Consider the following 15181-nt stretch of genomic DNA (forward strand, 5'->3'; position numbering starts at 1 on the left):
ACTGAGATGCAAGGAGGGGTTCTGTGAGTAAGCTGCTGCACCACTCCCTTCTCAGAAACGGATGCCAGGCCATCAGCAGAGCTAAGGAGGCTGGAGAAAGGCTGTATATCCTATGCATGTGTGTGAATTGGGAAACTCCTCTGTAACCACAGGCTGACCAACATCAATTTAATTGCTTCCAAGCACAAAAACATCCAAAGCCACTTCTTTGATCTAAAATTGTTTCTCAAGTCCCACAAAGTAAATGGTGGATAACACTGCCTGTCAACAGTGCCAGATACTGCGGCTGCCAAATAATCACCCGCTCTGTTCAAATGTTGCAGATTCTCCTATAACCTGGTCCCCATGAAGAACATCGACGGTGATGGTGAGATGACCAAAGCAAAGACCACCTGCCAGAGTTGCAGATGAAGGATAGGTTGAAGGGTCCTCATTCATTATTTTCTGAGTTCCCTGAAGATCTGTGAGGTTGTTGCCATCACACCCAGTCTCCAAGCAGAGAAAACGAAGAACAAGGAACATGTGAGAAATTGCTGAAGATACAACAGTTCTAAGAGGATTTATCTAGGATATCAGTTCGCCCCACCCCTGTCAGGCATGCTCATCAACACGCTGTCTTGGCTCTCTCTCTTACTCCTTAACCACCTTGTGGACTGGAGCCATAGCTTGCATTTGGGAGTTTTTTGCTAGAGGGCAGAGCTCTCCTGAGACTTTCCTTGAGGGATGGGATTTTAGTTGAGTCAGGTCAGCTTCTAGCATTTGATTGGCCTGAGTATCTGGGTGTCAGTTGCTGGCATCCCTGCCCTGCACTTCTCTGGCAGTTGAGCTGTGGAGAGCTCCAGCTCACAGTTGGCTAACCATGTACTGGCCCAGACTTGAGACTTGGTCAAGAGTCTACTATATTGTTAGGATGGGGAAGGGTCTACCACAGTTTATTCTGCAATACCTACTTTATTCAAAATTATGATAAATCTCATTGTCTGCAACATTATAAAGAAGACTGATCATCACCAGGCATTAGTATGTTAATCAGCCTGTAAATCTGAAACTTAAAGCCATAAGCTTGGATTTTTTTTTCATGAGGACAGTGAACGTATACTGTAGATTTATACATTATTTTTACCTTCCCCTATAACTAAAGGCTTAGTGTGTACAATGAACGTGTAGAAATACCCAAAGGGGGGACATAAAAGAAAAATAAATATCCGAAGTAAGGCACATATGAAGAGTTTCCTGGAAGAGACTTCAGATAGAAGAAAGTCACCTGGATGGACTGCTAGAGATTCCCAAATAGGCACATGAACAGAGTGAATCCGGGGAAGCAATCATTCCAGCGAGTCACTCCAGGGAACCGAACACCAGCTCCTATGCCTTCACTTTCCTCATTGTGATCCAAGGTGTCCGTAACCACACAGCTGTCATACAAAGAAAGGCGAGCCAGATCAATGACCGCATGTTGATTACACAGAACATGAAAAGGAAAATAGAATGTAGGGATGATGCCCAGTGGTAGAGGACATGCCTATCATGCTGAGGTCTTCTTTTCAAACCCTTGGACCAGAATATTAATTAATTAGTGAACTTATTAACTAGTTAAAGTGACAAGTAAGAAGATGCAGTAATTATGAAAAAGAAGGAACACTGGAAAGAGAATTATAAGACAACAGAGAAATTAAGTAAGTCTAGAGCTAGTTACTTGAAAACATTGCTAAAACTGATAAAGCACTACCCAGACAATAAAAACTAAAACAAAAAAGAGAAGATATTGTTTACTAATAAAGATGGTTAAGGAAGAAGTATCAGGGTGGATTAAAAGCACAAAGACATTAAAGCACAAGGGAATTCAGTGAAAATAGCATGTTAATACATTAAACGGTCTGCATAAATTGGACAAGTTCATGACAGGAAGGAACCATCAAAATTAACACAGAAAGAAACATATAAAATGGTATTTAAAGCTACTAAATAAATTGAATTTCAGTTAAAAATTTCCCCCAAAGAAAGTGCCAACCCCAAATTACTCTACTGCTAAAGTTATAGCAAGAATAGAAAAAATAATGACGAGTTACTAATACCACAAATAAACTATGATTAGTTCTTGTCATATGCACACTTAAGACAGAAATAAGAATCTTTTTATAGGGCTGGTGAGATGGCTCAGTGGGTAAGAGCACCCGTCTGCTCTTCCGAAGGTCCAGAGTTCAAATCCCAGCAACCACATGGTGGCTCACAACCATCCATAAAGAGATCTGACTCCCTATTCTGGAGTGTCTGAAGACAGCTACAGTGTACTTACATATAATCAATAAATAAAAAAAAAAGAATCTTTTTATACATAATTTTATGAAAAGACACAAATAAAGTGGAATTATCTTTATATAGTAAAAGTTGCTAAATCTAACTTGTGAAGAAAATTTTAAATCTGTATAGTTGTACATTTTTTTGTAGATTGAATCTGTAATGTATAAATTCTTTGACAAAATAAATTTTGGTCTAAGATGATAAACCTACTAAAATATGTTTAGAATGTGTGCCACCAACCTCACATAAGCTTAAAAGGCAGAGCAGAAATAATTCCTTTCTGAGTCATTCTTATGAGAACAAATTATATTGACACAACAACCTGGAAAATATATTTCAATAGTTGTGGTACTGACTGATACCCTTAAAAATCAAATGAAATTTCTTTGAAATGCATTTGAAAATCAAAGATGAATATAGGAAAAATCATATCTTGTGATCAAGTGGGATTTATTCCAGGAATACAAATTGGGTTATGGACTGAGAAATAAATCAGTATAATTCAGGGCACTAGAAGAATAAAGGGTGGAAAAATTATATAACTGTCTCATATATGCAAGAAATACAGCTGATAAAATTTAATATTGATTTGTGGCATTAAAAAACAAACAGTGATAATTTAGAAGTAGAAGATATATGGTTCCATTTATAAAGTCTAAGAACAGGTAAAAATTAATATATGACTAGAAAACTCATAAAATGGCTTATGGTGGTGAGAGCTGAGGCTGGGCCAGGGAGGATTCCAGAAAAGACGTGGAGGAGATAAGCAAAAAGAAGGAGCTTTGGGTGGTGAATATATGAATGTGCTATTGTCACGTAGAAGTTGGGTGTAGAACAGAGGCCACTAGGGGACAAGAAGGGGGCTAGAGGGTAGACCATGAAAATCAAAAGCAGTTGGAGGCAGGGATGTAGTTCTGTGTTGAAGAGCACCATATGACAGCTATACTGCATTTCAAAATAACCAGAGAACACTTTAAAGCTTCCCAGCACACAGACCCAGTTGAGGACATGGAGATGCTGGTTCCTCTGGCCTGACCACCACTGATTGCGTACTTGTGTTAAACTCTAAGATCCCCTCAAAAAATGCAAATGCTCTTCCAACCAGAAAATTAAAACAGCTCATCAGAACAAACTCTCAAGGCCTTAGTATGTCATTATGTCATTAAGTAGTGTGCGTGTACACACCCTACACATGCGCATACACACATGAATACACACTCATTGATCACCTGTAAGAAAAAAATCAATTGTTGAAAAGTAGAAGAATGGAAGTGGCAACAACATAATTTCCAGCGCCTCCCAACTTCATACATTGAATAGAATGGAAGTAACTAGACAGCACAACTGTATAAACAATACTTACACTACAGCTAATTGATAACGCAGAGTAGATGGGTCCAATCACCAACATCCATAAGCCCTATCCACACTAGGATAACAAAAAGTGAAAGGCAAACAGGAGCCTGACTCACCAGGGAGTGCTTGGTCTAGGTACTTGCAAAAGTGTTTCTCTTGTAGTGCCTCATTAAGTTAAACTCTTAATACATGCTACTTCTCTTGTTTATTTTATAATAAAATGTATATGTATATAAATGCGTGTGCTTATGTGTATGTATACATATGTATGTATTAAACATCTGTCATCTATATATCTGACTTTCTGTATGTAATACTCGAGGACATTTCCTTGTACAAAGATGTTCAAGGAAAATATCTTTCACATTGAGAAGGGTTCTGTAAGAACCAAGATTAATTTTTATACACCAGGTTGAGAGGTAGAGACCCACCTCTGTACCCATCTGCATCAAGAAAATGAAAAGCAAAATGAAGACAGCTAGAGCTGAGGCTGGGACTTGGATATTAATCCGTGAGCAATGTCAACCATCCTTGCTTCCGATTCTCCACCCTCACATGTACTCCACTGGGACCTGGCTCTCCTTTTGTCCTAGGCAATTAGCACAGTTTACACTTGAGTGATCATTGTTTTGACCCGCCCTAAGTCTCGGCATCCGGACTCCATCACCCACCATCTGTCCACGTGCCAGGAGGACTTCTCAGCATCTCCAGTAAGCACCGGAAGTGGGTCTTGGCCACAGGCCTAACCTGTGACAGGTGGCCAAGGGACAGTCTTCTGTCATTCATGGTCTCAAGGACCACAGAGGATCAAACAGCTACAGATTTCATTGTCCATTTTGCCTCGAAGATAGAAAAGACAAATTGGGAAGACAGAGGAGAAGATGAAAGAGACACAAGAATGAAGAAAAGACTGCCGAGGGAGCAATAAATGGGGGAGAGGAGGTCCTATGTACCAGTATGGATAAGGAGGGTGCATGCTTGGCCAGGGAACTAACACTCCTGAGAAGGGCTGGCCACTTCCAGAGAAGCTAAACTTTCTTATAACTAAATAGTTTCAACATTCAATAAGATACACACAATCTTTAAGTAGGCTTGTTCCTTATCCTTATCTAAATATTTATTTGTGGGAAGGGGTTTCCATAGTAACTGGGAAAAAAACAGAACTTTTCACCAAATCCACAAGAGACCAGAGTAGTCTCACACTATCACTTTAAGATTCTGGGGAGCCAGTGACTAGACTGGGACAATGGTGACATCCCAATACAAGGAAGCAGCCTCAGACTTGGGCCTTGCCCCTCTCTGAGAACAGGCTGGGCACTGAAAAGCTAGTTGGGAATGAGCATGTGGATATTGACCGAGTCAAGGAAAGGAAGAATGTCAAATTTCTATAATGCTGCAGGGACTAGAACTATCTCCAAGAGCTATGCATTGTGTCACCTACAAGGATTGTCTTGGATAGGAGCTTTAACTTGAAAAATCTCCACAGAGTGGTCAGTGTCTATAGCCAAAGACCTGACACCTTGTATCTAAACTTATCTTTGGTGAGAAGAACTTGGTAAACAATGTCTTGGAAAACAAAATTTTGTTATCATGGTGACTAGTTGATTTGGATAAAAATTGGAGATGACTCATGGTGGCATTTAAATTAATGTCCTATTTCACTGATTAGATAATTCAGTGAAGTATTTGCCATGTAGGCATGAGGGCCTGAAACCAGACAGTCCTCAGAACCTATATGGGGGATAAAAAAGCCAGACTTGGTATACAGTTAGAATCCCAGCCCTGGGAAGGCCGGGACAGACAAGTATATCTGGATCTGTGGGGCTTGCTGGCTACCCAGTCTACATTAGTCCTTGAGTTCCAGCCCTGTGAGAGACTCTGTCTCAAAAACCAAGGTGGATGCAGTCCTCAGGAATGACACCTGAGGTGGACATCTGGTATGTGCATTCAGGTACATGCACACATGAGCATATGAACACACATGTGAACACCCCCACATACTCACACAAAGAAAAGAAATTACTGAACAGGGTTAGAGGTGTAGATAAGTCAATTATACAGTATACATTTCTTCTTTGGCATTGTGTTTTCAATTGTGGTTTACCATTGGAAATGTATTCTATTTTTTTTTACGTTTTTTTAAAAGAATTATTTATTTTATTTTATGCATATGAGTACACTGTAGTTGTCTTCAGACACACCAGAAGAGGGCATCAGATTCCATTATAGATGGTTGTGAGCCACCATGTGGTTTCTGGGAATTGAAATCAGGACCTTTGGAAGAGAAGTCAGTGCTCTTAACTGCTGAGCTATCTCTCCAGCCCAGAAATGTATTCATTTCTGAATACATCTTTTAAGGAAATTGACTAACATGAAAGCAGGGGAGTTTGTCTATGTGACACACTGCTAAATGTGCATTCATTATCTCACAAGTTCTCAGTAGCCACAAAATAAAAAATAAACAACAAATTTTGTCTCCTACATGTGGTTGCATAGATTTTATTTGAGACCCTGCCCTGGAAAATCTATGAAAATAGAACTCATATATTTTCCCTTAGGTAGATTTGCCTTAGCTTAACTGTTCCCATGTATTCTGTCATACATGCCTGCCTCTATGGGTGTTTCATGTGGAAACTCACTTTTGTCATGGTTTATGCATGATTCTTCGTACATAATGGCCAACAGAATGAAACTGAGAACAGAATCTCACACTGTAGAAAGCTCTTCTGTGTTGTCTCAAAGTTAGAAAATAAGAGCTAGCTAACATTCTTAGGGGAACATATTCTAAATCAAACATCCCTCCCTATCAAACATATGCAAACTATTCTAGTTTTATTTCTGTTGTTCTGATAAAACATCCTTACTAAAAGCCATAGGGGAAGAAAGGCTTTACAGTCCTGGGCTTCAATTCATTATTGTGATGATGTCAAAACGGGAACTCAAGCAATTAGACCTCAAATTCACAGTCTAGAGCAAAAAGAAACAAATGCATCCACACTGCCTGCTTGCTGCCTGCATGGCTAGCTTTCTTCATCCTTCTACATTCCTGAGACAAGTCCATGAGAAGGTAACCCCTAGCAACCAGAGTGAATCTTCTGATTCAATCAACATTTGAGATAATACCTTACAGATCAGTCCACAGGCATTCTTATCTAGAAAATTCCTCATTAAGATGCTCTTCCAAAGTGATGTTTGGTTGTGTCTAGTTAAGAGTCCAAATTCACTAGCACACTGGGCAACCTGATCTCTCTGCAACAGTACAAAGTAGGTTTTAGCAGCATTTCTATTTTCAGGCATGGAAACTAAAGTTCAAGAGATGTTACAGTTCTCCAAGACGTCTTACAGTTCATGAGTGGCAGAGCCAAGAGTCAAAACCTGTTGGTTTTGCTGCAGACCAGAGACCTCTTAATATTGTATCAAAATAGTGCCAAGTTTAAGATTGTTTTTGTCTCGTTTGGTGGGCAAATGAACAAGAACACGATGCAACAGGTTACATAAAGTACTAAGAAAGTGTTCAGTCGTGATCTCTGCAGCCATTACAAACAAGGCCACCATACCATCCTTGGATCAAGTGTTTGCCATCTGCTAGGATTGTATTTTCAGAAAAAGAAACCAACAAGTTGGGCTTTCATGTTGTTCCAGAGTTTCCTAAGGACATGGGTCTAAAGCAGGTAAAGTGACACTTGCCTCTGATCCTGACCTGGGCTAATGTTCACCATCACTGTCCTCTCCTTAGCTTCCCACCCACAGAGCCACCGTTCCTTTTGCCCTCAGTCCTCACCAACATTCCTTGTGGCTGAGTGCCATCTTGGAAACCAGACTCACATTCAGAGCTGTAACTCTGTCTCCGTGTTTGTGTGATGGTTGGGTAAGTGCCGAGATGACTTCACATCATTGCAAAAATTGTCGATCTTGAGTTGATTTTGTTTTCCCCTCTCAGATTGGCCCCAAACACAGTAAAATTGGGGAGGAGCTCAAAACAAACCACACATGAAATGACTGAAATTGGAAATACAGTGCAACAGCACAAACTCTAAGCAGTTAAACTTGTTACAGCTACCATGTTACATTGCTTCTTCACTGCATCTCTCAAGATTCAGCAGTTTAACCGGATTTTCCATTGAAGGAAAATCCTTCAAATGGTGTATGTTTGGGTTTTCAAACAGCTTGGGTTTTCAAACAGCTTGGGTTTTCTGACTTCTTTTCACATAACATGACTGATGGCATTCAAGTATGAGATTACATTAAAAACCTACTGTGTGAGGAGACATCACTTGGAGGTCTAGTGCAGGCAAGCAGACATTTGACAACTTACCTACAGATTGTAAATATGAGAGAAGCCTTGTGGGTTAGGTTTGGGAAACTACATAAGATAGTGTTGACACTTTCTTTATGGAATGGTGACTCAGAGACAATGTAGCTTATGGCAATATAAAGGACACAAGAGGATGAACTGGGATAGTGAGGATTCCCCATGTCATAAGAGTCTTGTCTTTGGTTCCAATAAACATGAAATTCTAGTTAAACATTTCCTCTCTATACAGTAAAGAGGTTGTATAGAGTGGCCTTCAGAGGTCCACAGAACCTGTGATTCTCTGACCATGATATGTGTAAATCAACGTAGATGTCTACTAGCCATCTCCCTGCTGTAGGCCACCGGCCAGCCATCAGCAGGCAGCCTAGGTCAGTATTTCCTACAGTTCGGGATTGTGAGTGGCTTCTTTGGCCCTGGTGCTTCCTTCTTGGGCTTGTCTCAGCACACTCAGAAAATTCTTTAAATATTTACTTTTATTAGTTTTGATTAATGTACACAAGAGCCGGGGTATGTGTATATATTTTGGTGTCTTAAGAGGCCAGAGGAGTTAGAGTCCCTAGAGATGGAGTTACAAGAATTGGTGAGCCTTCTGCTGGGGGTGCTCAGAACTTAACCTGGGTGCTCTGCAATAGCAGTACATACTCTGAATTGATGAGCCTTATCCCCAGACCTACACACACTGTTTCAAGTCTTGGCCTAAGAGCAGATATTTGCTTATAGCAAAAAAGTAGATGTAGGAATATAGTAGCAACAAGGTCTTGAGGAGTCCCTGGGACTTCCTATTCTATATTCTAAATTCTAGGTGGGGACACTCTTTAATTTTTGTATAAACTTAGTTTGTAAGATTGGGGGACATGCACACATGTGGAAATACGAAGAGGATCTTGCAAAAGTCTGTTCTCTCCTTCTACCATGTAGGTTCCAGTGTTTAGAACTCAGGACTGGAAAACATCTCCCTTGCCTACAACCTGTGGTTTCTTAGAGAAAAGTTCTGACCATCATTGCCCTCAGTGAGTCTCTACTGAGTAAAGAACACGTGTGACAGTCACACAGAGTCCACCAGGTACCACAGGGAGCTCAGACTCCCCAGATGAGTCCTCCATAAGCCAGAGTAGATGAGTTAGAAAAATGTTCACCTTAGCTCTCATCCCCCTGGCCTTCTGCCTCTTCCTTCCTCTCCATCTGTGGATACCTCTGGTCCAAGTCTCATCATGGAAGGTGCCAAGTAGCTCTCTTAAAGCCATGGGTCCACTTCAGCTAACAGAGCCTCTCCTTTCACTCAGAACTCATGGATGAACCTTTCCTGGGCACTCAACTCCACACTGCAAATAACAGGCAATGGGGCAAGACAGAGTTGCATGGAGACTGCTAACACCCATCTTTGGCCCTGTGTCTGTGATAGCATAAAGGATTAATTATTAATGATGTTTGATCACCATGATAAGACAAGCATGTGGGTAATTCTCTCCAAAGACAAGAATACAAAAGACTGTGCCTGAGGCTCAGACTTTTATTAGTGGCAGATGAGCATTGGAACAGGGTAAGGGAGATGTTGTCTGATATTTTATCTACCACCTTTCACCTATCCTTAATAAATACTAACTCATTAATTTTCAAAGCAGCTGTGGGGGTGAAAATATTACTTTATTTTCCCTCCACTGTTTTAAAGGTTAGAGAATTTTGGTAGTGAAGATGTGTTTTAGAAAAAACTTCTAAATAGAATTGCTCAATCTTTTCAGCACCATTTATTTCAACACAACATTACCACTCAAACCACCATGTTTTCTTCTTAGTAAAGGGAAAGGTTCTGCGTACAAGGATCTGTTTAAGACATGGAAACATTTGTTTTGACTGAGATTATCAGAGCCAGTGTGTTTGGGGTCTCTTAAGAACTCAAGTAAATATTCTAGCAGTATTCCATTTATTATTTCCTAAATGTTCAATTTGCTAGGAGTGCTTATACCATCTTCACAGCCCCAAATGTCATTTGTATATGCTCCCCAAATGTCCTCTCAGGAAGTGCATTCCACATTTCCTAGAACTGAAAACAGAAGAGTGGCTGTAGCCTCATAGAGATAATCAACTTGGAAATGGTTCAGACTAAGGGCATTAAGCACAGCACTAATTCAGTGACGTAGAGGACACCAAGAACTCAAGACCAGTGTAGGAACCGGGAGGACAAATTTTGTTCATCTGGTCATCACCATTGTCACTATTCTCCAGTTTCACATTAGTATCTTATACTGCAATAAAAATTGTCTTCATAAACATTGATTGGATTCTGTTAGATTTTTACAATTAGGCTTTCTTGGTGCTACCAAAGATGCTACCCTATCCTCTGCAAGATGGAAAGCAAGTAACAAAGTAAGTTTCCAACTTCTTTTTGAACGTCAGTGGATTGGTTTGTAACATTCCCATTTTCGTACCCTAAGATGAAAATATATTTAATGGAGTCAGATGTTTTTATTATACTATTTAGTTCTTAAGAACCAGAGATTAGAACTGTGGCAATAACAGACTTCCTAACACCAAACTCCCAGTTAGGTGACTACAAGAATGTAATTGAGTAGGAGTGTGCCCTGCTCCAGGAAAACAACCACCATCTATCACAGACTGGACTGGGTGTTTGGGAACAGTTTGTGCACCAAAGAAGAGAAGAGACAAGTCACACAGCTTCAATTTTTCATTCCAAGTTTCCATCTATACCTAGGCTATGTATATTGCACTAATGGGCATCTCTCAGTATGGAAAAATACATTTCTAGAATGTGTAAGACACTTACTCTCTTAAATATTCCTTTGTTTAACTTTTGTGAATGAAGCTTGAGAATTATCATTTTTACCTTCCTGCCTTTGCAGTTATTATATGTACTATAGCAGAACCATCCTCCATTCATTAGTACTCATGGTACAAAATATAAGAGATAACCAACAGGGCTGTTCTGTTTGCCTATTTCTGTACAATTCATTCTCCCCTAGTACTTAGAGTAGCCCCACTGAATAGTAACTTCTTTCCAGGACAGTTTCTTTGTCTATCTCAACTTTGATATTTGGAAGTCTTCCAAGGTCTATCCCCTCCTATCTTAGGAATGATGATTAGCCTACATGATCTATTTCTAAATAAATAAATCTGGCCTTTTATATTCCAAAGAAGTAAAGGAATTAGGGTACCATTTTAATACTATCTTCAAAGTCTGGACGGTCCCTATGGCTTGGGATGGGGCCCTGGGAGGACAGAGGCTCCACACTCATTCACAAGAACTCCAGAACAGAATCTGACCCCAGGACAGTGCTGTCTACAGTGCCTCTTCTTTTAAGATTTCCTCAATCTCTGGATGTATCATCAATGAAAATAGTTAAAACCAACCAGGAGGCAGCTCATCCCTGTTTCCAAGCAAAAAGAATTATTTCTATTATATTAAGAGAAAAATTCCAAAAACCACTCTAGACTTTCTTTGATTTGTCTCCTGCCTGAGTTATAAAGTCATATTTTGATACTGTACTGGATTATTGGACTTTAGAAATCACAGAGCATACATTTCAAGGCAAGGCCTGGAAGAAACTGAGCATGTCTAGTTAGGAAGGGCCGCAGAAAGGTGGGAATGTTATGTGGCAGTTGTATAAATGCAGGTCACCATCAGTCTGTGTTACCTGTCCACAATGAAGATACCACAGGACACTCTGAAGTGCACAGTTTTTAACCTTAAAGTGAGTGGTAAAAAGAGTTCTTAGCAGATTTAAAAGATTTGTATTATTTCTTAATTATGTGTGTGTGTGTGTGTGTGTGTGTGTGCATGTGCATATACATATATCTGTGTGTGGTTCTGTGTCCTGGTTGGTTTTTATTCTCAGCTTCATACAAGCTAGCATTACCTGGGATAAGAACCATCAGTTGAGAAAATACCACCATCAGATTACTTGTGGCAAGGCTGTAGGTCATTTTCTTAATTAATGAATGATCTGGGAGGGCCCAGCCCACTGAGGGAGTTGTACCTCTGGGAAGAGGGTCCTGGATGATATAAAAGGGCAGGCTGAACAAAGCAAATAGGAGCAATCCTGTGGCCCTCCTAAGTAGCTTCTGCTTTTGTTCCTACCTTGGCATCATTCAATGCAGACTGTGGTTGGGACATGTAAGCCAATAAACCTTTTCTTCCCCAAGTTACTTTTAGTCATAGTGGTTTCTCACAGAATTACACAGCAAACTAGAACCCTGTGTATGAGTATGCACATGAGTGACTGCAGGTGCCACCAGAGAGCATGAGAGGCCATTGGATCCTCTGGAGTTGGAGTGAAAGAGGTTGTGAGCTGCCCCATGGAGTTTCAGGGCAAATGAAACTTGGATTCTTTGCAGGATATATTCTTAACCACTGAGCCATCTCTTCTCCAGCCCTCTTCCATAGCATTTTAACAGGCTACCTATAAGATGGTTAACCTTAAGGTGTTGTTTCCCAAACTGCATTCTGAATAACAGCAATGCATCATTGCATGTTGAAAAGAGTTCTGGTCTACCAACTTAAGCATTTATCTCCTTGCAAGTTTGATTTGAACATCTCTGGGCCGTGAATATATACATTACATTATATGTATTACAAGTCTCTCAGAACATATTATATTGATGCTTTAACATTTGATTTGACTTTAGTCTTTTTTCCATGGTGACCTGTAGAGTTCTGGGAAGCACACAGAAATGTCTCTTTCAGGGAGTCTCTAACTTTCTTGGAGGTAAAAATAATATTTTACCTCTGTACCCAGCTGCGTCTGTTATCCCACAAATGTTCCGATAGGAGGTTCTACTCATCTGAAGTCACTGAGAGCATCAAGTAGAACTTAATATGTGCCATTGCGACTAGCTGTTCTTCGCAAAGGCAATCTATTCATCAAATCTTTCTCTTTTTTTTTCACTTGAAAATCTTGCTTTATTTATTTTTTTCCTCAGTTACATTTCCAATGCTATCCCAAAAGTCCCCCATAGCGCCCCCCACTTCCCTACCCACCCATTCCCATTCTTTTGGCGCTGGCATTCCCCTCTATTGGGGCATATAAAGTTTGCAAGTCCAATGGGCCTCTCTTTCCAGTGATGGCCAACTAGGCCATCTTTCGATACATATGCAGCTAGAGAAAAGAGCTCTGGGGTTCTGGTTAGTACATCATGTTGTTCCAACAATAGGGTTGCAGATCCCTTTAGCTCCTTGGGTGCTTTCTCTAGTTTCTCCATTGGGAGCCCTGTGATACATCCAATAGCTGATTGGGAACATCCACTCCTGTGCTTGCTAGACCCCGGCATCGTCTCACAAGAGACAGCAATATTTGGGTCCTTTCAGCAAAAACTTGCTAGTGTATGCAATGGTGTCAGCGTTTAGAAGCTGCTTATGGGATGGATCCCTGGATACGGCAGTCTCTAAATGGTCCATCCTTTCATCACAGCTATGAACTTTGTCTCTGTAACTCTTTCCCTGGGTGTTTTGTTCCCAATTCTAAGAAGGGGCACAGTGTCCACACTTTGGTCTTCATTCTTCTTGAGTTTCATGCGTTTAGCAAATTGTATCTTATATCTTGGGTATCCTAAGTTTTGGGCTAATATCCACTTATCAGTGAATACATATTGTGTGAGTTCTTTTGTGATTGTGTTACTTCACTCAAGATGATGCCCTCCAGGTCCATCCATTTGGCTAGGAATTTCATAAATTCATTCTTTTTAATAGCTGAGTAGTACTCCATTGTGTAAATGTACCATAATTTCTGTATCCATTCCTCTGTTGAGGGACATCTGGGTTCTTTCCAGCTTCTGGCTATTATAAATAGGGCTGCTATGAACATAGTGGAGCAGGTGTCCTTTTTACCAGTTGGGACATCTTCTGGATATATGCCCAGGAGAGGTATTGCTGGATCCTCCGGTAGTACTATGTCCAATTTTCTGAGGAACCGCCAGACTGATTTCCAGAGTGGTTGTACAAGCTTGCAATCCCACCAACAATGGAGGAGTGTTCCTCTTTCTCCACATCCTCGCCAGCATCTGCTGTCACCTGAATTTTTGATCTTAGCCATTCTGACTGGTGTGAGGTGGAATCTCAGGGTTGTTTTGATTTGCATTTCTCTGATGATTAAGGATGTTGAACATTTTTTCAGGTGCTTCTCTGCCATTCGGTATTCCTCAGGTGAGAATTCTTTGTTCAGTTCTGAGCCCCATTTTTAATGGGGTTATTTGACTTTCTGGAGTCCACCTTCTTGAGTTCTTTATATATATTGGATATTAGTCCCTTATCTGATTTAGGATAGGTGAAGATCCTTTCCCAATCTGTTGGTGGTTTTTTTGTCTTATTGATGGTGTCTTTAGCCTTGCAGAAGCTTTGTAGTTTCATGAGGTCCCACTTGTCAATTCTCGATCTTACAGCACAAGCCATTACTGGTCTATTCAAGAATTTTTCCCCTGTGCCCATATCTTCAAGGCTTTTCCCCACTTTCTCCTCTATAAGTTTCAGTGTCTCTGGTTTTATGTGAAGTTCCTTGATCCACTTAGACTTGACCTTAGTACAAGGAGATAGGAATGGATCGATTCGCATTTTTCTACACGTTAACAACCAGTTGTGCCAGCGCCATTTGTTGAAAATGCTGTCTTTCATCCACTGGATGTTTTTAGCTCCCTTGTCGAAGATCAAGTGACCGTAGGTGTGTGGGTTCATTTCTGGGTCTTCAATTCTATTCCATTGGTCTATTTGTCTGTCACTATACCAGTACCATGCAGTTTTTATCACAATTGCTCTGTAGTAAAGCTTTAGGTCCGGCATGGTGATTCCACCAGAGGTTCTTTTATCCTTGAGAAGAGTTTTTTCTATCCTAGGTTTTTTGTTATTCCAGATGAATTTGCAGATTGCACTTTCTAATTCGTTGAAGAATTGAGTTGGAATTTTGATGGGGATTGCATTGAATCTGTAGATTGCTTTTGGCAAGATAGCCATTTTTACAATGTTGATCCTGCCAATCCATGAGCATGGGAGATCTTTCCATCTTCTGAGATCTTCTATAATTTCTTTCTTCAGAGACTTGAAGTTTTTATTATACAGATCTTTCAGTTCCTTATTTAGAGTCACGCCAAGATATTTTATATTATTTGTGACTATTGAGAAGGGTGTTGTTTCCCTAATTTCTTTCTCGGCCTGTTTATTCTTTGTGTAGAGAAAGGCCATTGATTTTTTTAGTTAATTTTATATCC

General features: G+C 40.2%; 1 long non-coding RNA gene across 1 annotated transcript in view; it reads left to right on the forward strand.

Moving 5' to 3' along the window:
* Positions 1–3847, forward strand: part of LOC110295864 (uncharacterized) — an 83084-nt gene extending 79237 nt beyond the window's left edge. The window contains exon 3 of the long non-coding RNA XR_015047493.1: positions 324–3847. This is a non-coding gene — a long non-coding RNA (uncharacterized LOC110295864). The remainder of the gene's footprint in view (positions 1–323) is intronic.
* The last annotated feature ends 11334 nt before the right edge of the window (positions 3848–15181 follow it).

The sequence above is a fragment of the Mus caroli genome, unplaced genomic scaffold (assembly GCF_978045245.1).
Source record: "Mus caroli unplaced genomic scaffold, Mus_caroli_1 scaffold_7, whole genome shotgun sequence".
NCBI lineage: Eukaryota > Metazoa > Chordata > Mammalia > Rodentia > Muridae > Mus > Mus caroli.